The sequence below is a fragment of the Myotis davidii genome, unplaced genomic scaffold (assembly GCF_000327345.1).
Source record: "Myotis davidii unplaced genomic scaffold, ASM32734v1 scaffold38, whole genome shotgun sequence".
Lineage (NCBI taxonomy): Eukaryota > Metazoa > Chordata > Mammalia > Chiroptera > Vespertilionidae > Myotis > Myotis davidii.
In genome coordinates this window covers 4,311,762-4,318,488 of record NW_006291383.1, presented here as the reverse complement: position 1 = coordinate 4,318,488, position 6,727 = coordinate 4,311,762, and the positions used below count along the sequence as shown (strand labels likewise).

The 6,727-nt window shown below is 47.7% G+C and overlaps 1 long non-coding RNA gene across 1 annotated transcript; it reads left to right on the top strand.

The window, feature by feature from the left end:
* The first annotated feature begins 266 nt into the window (after positions 1-266).
* LOC102768449 lies at positions 267-6,373 on the top strand. The gene is made up of 4 exons (XR_435721.2): positions 267-423; positions 843-897; positions 4,879-5,113; positions 5,771-6,373. It is a non-coding gene; the product is annotated as an uncharacterized LOC102768449 (long non-coding RNA).
* Positions 6,374-6,727: the final 354 nt, after the last annotated feature.

The window sequence follows — 6,727 nt, the reverse complement described above, 5'->3', positions numbered from 1 at the left end:
TGAGCTCCTGTCCGCCAGGTGATGGATGGCGACAGGGCAGGCACAGTGCAGACCCTGCCACTGCATCTCCCCCTTCTCTCTACGCCAGATGACTTTGGGGATGAAAAATGACTTTCTTGGGAAAACCAGGGAGACGGGAGCTTCAGGGAAAGGGGGCCGGGTGGTTGGCACCTTGGAATGACTTTTGCTTTTCTTGCTGAGAGTTGAGTTTTGCTTAGTCCAGCCTGATAGTTTCTTTTTTTCCTCCCTCCCTTCCTTTCAGGACACATTCATTGCCAGCTGCCTTCATCCTCAAAAATGCCAAAAAAGAAGTGTGTGCTTTTACAGATGAGGAGGCTGAGGAAGTAACAGGCCTGGGATTTGAACCTGGGTCCAATTACTGTATAGCCCGACCTCTCTCTATAACAATGTAGTGAAGACCACGTAAGTAGCATGTGCCAAGTTCCTAGGAAGCACAGTGAAGAGAGCAGTTAATCTCATGGGGAAAAAATCAGGGAAGACTGCCCAAAAGAGATGATATTTGAATTGATTCTTGAAGGGTGAATAAATGTTAACTGGTAGAGAAAGAAGATACTAGGGTTGGAAAGAGAAAAGAGAGGAGTAGCATGCGTTTTGTTTGCTACCCCAAGCCAGTCACTGCCTTCTTTCTCCCTGATTGGGCCATGGGCTTGGCTTTATCCAATGGCCATTCATGAAGTGTCCACTGCCCTGTGAGTGACTGGTTTGGAAACAGGAATGGGAACAATTCTGACCAATGAGATACAGCATAAGGAATGTTTACTCATGGGATTCTGGGAAAGGTTTTCTTGTTCTGAGAAAGAGAAAGCCCCTCTTTTTTGCAGGATGGGGTCTCCTCTGTACCTGATGCCTAGAAGAGTGACAGCCGTCTTGTGACAGGTGGGCGAACTAACACACTAATGATGACACAGAGAGAAGATGGAAGTGACACCATTGAGCTGCTGAATTAATGACCCTGCAGCAATCATACCTTGGAACCTAATCTTTGAGTTGATACATTTTTCTCATTGTTAATCAGCAAAGTTGATGTTTTTTTTTTTTAGCTCAAAGCATTCTGACTGACTGATACAGAGGTAAAAAGGATGCCAAGGCGAATGATTGTTTTCACGCTCAGGGTTGGGGAAGAGAAAAAGCTGAGAGACAGAGTGGGGTTCAAGTTCCAGCTTAGCTGCTTCCTAGGGAGGCGATGGCTGAAAGAATGGGTTGGGGATGTTTGTCATAAGTTTATTTGTGGGAGGTGAGCTCTTGTCCGCCAGGTGATGGATGGTGACAGGGCCTCATGTGACCTTAGGCAAGTCATTCAATGTCTGTGAGATTCAATTCTTGGGAATGAAAATAATACATCATAGGGCTTTGATGATAAAAAATGCACAAAAAGGGCTCTTAGCACAGTGCAGGCTGCGTAATAAGTACTCAGTACCTCATACCAGTGGTGGCTATTGTTATCATTTTTGAATTTTTGGCCCCTGTGGAAACCTCTACCCTCACCCCATTCTCCCCTTACGATTAGACTCATCTGATCCCCACTCACCCAAATCCAGTTTCCATAGCACTGGCGGTTATGTAGGTGTCCGGGCCTTGGAATTCCATTCCTGAATCTGGAGGAGGAGAAGGGAAGTGCTGGAGCCAGAGCGTGACATTCTCTGGCAGGAGTTGAGGTTCTGCAGCCATAGGTCAACCACAGATGGACCGACATAGGGGACTTTCTCCTTGGCCATGGCTGCTTGGACCTTTCACATCTCAAGTAACTAAGTTATCCTGCATCTTAAGGTCCTTGATAGTAATGAGAAACGGGTAACGCTAAAGATTATACCAGAAGAAGGAGCAGCATGGCATGGCCACCCAAACCTGCGCCTATGCACAGTGTAGCCAGCAGGCAATGAGCTAAGGCCTGGGCTGCTACGCTGCTTGGGCTCTTTGGCTTGGCTTGAGTCTTTGCTCTCCTTGCTCTGACTCTCTGTTTGGCTCTCTAACATTGTGGCTTTCATTTCGGAGAGGCATTCCTTGGACTTAATGCTGAAGTCAGTATTTCCTGGTGTCAAGGACGTCCACATTTGTATGGGGCCTACTTTCATCCTGCCATACTCGCCCTGTACCCCCTGTCTTCCTCTGAGCCCACCTTCTGAGAACCATGCCTCCTTCCTCTATCCTTCTGGTCCCTAAAGGAGCAGGCATATTTTTACTTGCCTCCAGCCCTCTGACCATAGTTAATTGGGCCAGAGGTGGACACCCAACCAAAGCTAAACCAATCAGAAACATTTCATTGGAATTTCATCTAGGGGCAGAGCCCATCTCTTTCCAAAGTACAAGGTTTGGGCTTTAAATCTGGAGGCTAAAGGTAGTCATGCTTCCCACTAGGTGAATGGAGTCAGCATGTAATGTGAGAGATTGAGGAAAGCAGAAGTCAATAGTGAGATGGTCCTGCCAGCCTCTGAGTCCATGGTGCCCCTGAGCCCATGGTGCCCAATTTCCTCTGAGGGCACCACTGCCTGGCTTCAGCTTTGAGTAGTCTATCTGTCTTAGATACCAGGAGCCAATACAATCTCCTTTTTGACTTGACCAGGTCAAGTTGGATTTCTGTCCTAATGACAAGAACCCTGAACGACACCCTCCCAAGCTCCTGGGCTGCCAGGGGCCTGGCTGGTGCTCCCCCTTCAAGGTCTCTGCCCTGACAATGGATTTGTGTAATCACCTCCTTTTCCCCAATTTTCATCCTCAGCCAGGAGTCTGAACCTATCCCAGAGGCCTTGACATGGCTTCTGCCCTTCTCACCCCACTCACTCTCCCTGGGTGACCTCATATATTCCCATGGCTTGGCCTTAACAACCCCAAACTGTTGGCCTTAACACTTCCAAACTCCTAGCTCCATTCTGGACCACATCTGAGCTTCAGGCTTTTTTAAAAAATATATTTTATTGATTTTTTTACAGAGAGGAGGGAAGAGGGGTAGAGAGTTAGAAACATCGATGAGAGAGAAACATCGATCAGCTGCCTCTTGCACGCCCCCTACTGGGGATGTGCCCACAACCAAGGTACCCCCTTGACCATTCCCGCACACGCCCCACTGGGGATGCCCCCGCAACCAAGGTACATCCCCTTGACCGGAATCGAACCTGGGACCCTTGAGTTCGCAGGCCGAAGCTCTATCCGCTGAGCCAAACCGGTTAGGGCAGCTTCAGGCTTTTGAAACACATGGTGGAGTCATGTTGATCACCTTCATAGGGGGCGGCAGTTTTCTTCCTGAAAACAACTGTTTGGGTTGGAGAATACCTTGATAAGCTTTCTTGGAGGCAGGTGAGGGCATGGATGTCAGCAAGCACTACCATGTCAATTGCAGTGGCTGGAAGGTGATGATGTGGTGGGGGAAGCTGCTGGCCAAGGGCTAAGGACAGGAATTTGTAATTTGGACTGGTGAAGGTCTGCAGGAGTGTGGAACCGTTTTTCTGCTAAGGGCCACTTGGGTATTTATAACATCATTCTCAGGCCATACAAAATTATTGACTTAAAAATTAGCCTGTTATATTTGGTCAAACATTTAATTTACTCACCCCTAATGCCTTGGCAGGGCCACACCAAATGATTTCGTGGGCCTCATATGGCCCGCAGGCTAGATGTTCCCCACCCCTCGTTTAGAGGAAAAAAGTGAAGAGTTCGGGGGTGGGAGGGGTGAACATGTGGAAGAAGAGAGAGAACATAGTAAGGTAGGACATTGGATACTATAATAAGGGATGATCAAAGAGAGAGTGGCATCCCCCCTACTGGCACGGAGGTCCCCAACACTTTGAAAATGGGTGATTTCTTATATAAAGGAGTGTAGCATGCAATGGTTAATAGAAAACATAAAAGGCTTACACCATTTTACCTGAAATCTAGCTACACATGACTGTGTGACCCTGGGCAAGTTACCTAACTTTTCTGAGCCTTGGTTTCATTATCTGTAAGATGGGAACAGAGTAGTTGTTTGGATTAAATAAGCACTAAGTACAGTGCTGGCATGTGCTGGGCCTTGGAACAACACATCTTTCCAAGGTACAAGTTGTGGGATTTAAATCTGGACGCTACAGGTAGTCATGCTTCCCACTATGTGCAAGGAGTCAGGATGTAATGTGAGAGAATAAGGAGAGCAGAAGCAATGATGGCAAGATGGGAAGGGAAGACAGCCAGCCGAGGGGTTATCAAGCAGGATGCACTGTGGACGCCAGGGACTTGTCCCACTGGAGACCTCTGGGAGCCAGTGAACAAGAGAAACTGCAGTTCAGAGTATTTAGGGACTTACTCAAGGTCATGGAGTCAACCAGAATGGTGGAGGCAGGCTGCAAACCCAAGAATGCCTGATCTCAGAGTTCTTCGTCCAAGGTAGCTTCATGGAGATAGGACCGAGGCCAGGGCTGACGGCTCAGGACTGGATTTCTGGAAGCTGAATCCTTGCTCTCAGCATTGGCTCAGCCAACTGTGGCAGAGAGTTTGCTTCCCTCGTCCTCCCTCCCGTCCTCTCTGCTCTCCTGGAGAGTATTTCCCTGGGGCTCCTGCTACTAGTTTGCAGAGCAAAGGCACGTGCAGGCAGTTCAGGGGTTGGAGCGAGCTCAGCAGTTCTGGTATGGTTTTTAATTCAATATTTTGTCCCTGTGCGCCAGCCTCCTTTATTGGATGAGAACACTGTTATTGGATCCTGCCCTGCAGGAGGAAACGCAAGCTTCCCTGAATGAAGGCAGCTACATTGTTCTAGAATCTGATGAGTCAAGGCAGGGCAAGAAGACAGCAGAGAGTTTTAGAAAATCTGGTGGTTACAAGCTGTTCTGTGACATGCACAAAAACATTAACATATGTAATCTTGACCTTTCCCCTTGCCCTCTGTTCCAGGGAGGACAAAGCCCCGGAGGCAGCCTGCACATCGCCCTCCTCCTTTTCCTGCACATCAGCTGTACAGCTTGGCTCTGATGATTTTTTCCTCCACTTTCTCCGAGCCCAGTGTCCTTCAGTTCAAGCCCCAGCATCTCCTGCCTCGACAACTGGCCTCCCCTCCCCACCCCTGCTGCCTGCCAATCCATTATCCTTATGATAGACCATCTTATTTGGGGTCTCCTAAAAGCCTGAGGTAAAGATTCAGAAGTACAGAGTTTATTCAGAGAGTGACCCCAGGAAACACAGGCAGGGGAGTGTGAAAGAGTCAGGGAAGGGGAGGGAGCCAGTCAAGGAGGATCAGACTGTTTGCACTGTGAGCACCTGGGACTTGATCCCACTGGGACCTCTGGAGCCAGTGTACAACATGTGGGTCAGAGTTATCTCACCTGAGGAGGGAGGGAGCTGGGTGTTTGTCTACTAAGTTCTATAAGGCTGAGGGCTGTTCTGGAGCAGCGGGGTGGGGGAATGGAGGGCGAGGAAGGGCTGTTAAACCTCTGGCACCTCTGCCTGCTCCACAGGCAAGGAAAGCCTGTTTCTGTGGTCTGAGAAAGTCCTCAGCTATAGAAACAGGTGCTAGCCTTTGCAACTGCCCACAGTACACCAAAATGTCAGGGCAAGGCCATGTGGATGGGAAGCACTGATAGCACATTGCATTTCTTGACTTAAAGCCCCCTGATAGCTGCCCTTTGCTCCTTGGGATAAAGACCCAACTTCTGTTCTTCATTCTATAAGGTCTCAGTGGGCTGCCCATCTTCACTGCCTCGCCTTAGCCCACTCGCTCCCTCACTTCCCGGGGACCAGCCATCTTGGCCTTCTCTGTGTTCCTCTGATGTGCTTTCTCTCACTACAGGACCTTTGTACATGCTGATCCTGCTGCCTGGTCCTTCCATGTCACCTACATGATGCCTACCCATCTTCAGATCTCTAGGCAGCCCAATACCATCGCCCAGGCTGTGTCTTCAGGGCCCCAGGGGATGGTGAAGCCACAAAGTGAAACCCAGATGCCTGAGTCAGCGTGTGGAAGGAAGGCCACGTGCCAAACCATCCACATTGGATTATTTTACAAGCAAGAAAGAGCATCCATTTCGTTGTGTATTACAGCAGTTAGATTACTTTGATTAATATACTATTTTCACACACATTTTATAGGTGACAGAAAAGAGACTCAGAGAGAAGTGAAGTGACTTGCCCAGGGTTGCATAGCCAGATGTGGCAGAGCCGGGATTCTAACTTCAGAACATATACAAAATGTAACTGACACTGCTTTCCACAGGTCTTTAATAAATATTTGTTGAATGAATACAGTGAGTAGTCTTGATTCCCTAGCCTTTATGTTAAGAACCTAGGGGAAAAGTAGCTCAAAAATAAATCACAGGGTGACAAAAAAATAAAATCAAAATGCATGAGTCTCCTCCACTATATTGTAAGTTTCTGGAAGACATAGGCTTTACTGTTCTCATTTTAAAATCTTTTACAGCATCTAGCACAGTGCTTGGTATGTTATAAGGACTCAAACATGGGCTGTTCAATTGAATCATGACAGACAGCAGAAACTGGGTGTTCCCCAACTTTTTCAGATGGTGGAGAGAGAGTTTGAAATCATTGTCTTTCTTGCAGAATACCATGAAACAGTGACAAATTAATTTTCAAATGGGTAAATATATAATTTTGTGCTAAAAACAAATACCATCTTGTAGTAGGCTCTTCTAAAAAGTGAAAGCAATCGCTTCTCGGCCTTTTGGCTAAGATCAAGTGTAGTATCTGTTCTTATCAGTTTAAAAAGTGAAAGCAGCTGCTAAAGTTGGGG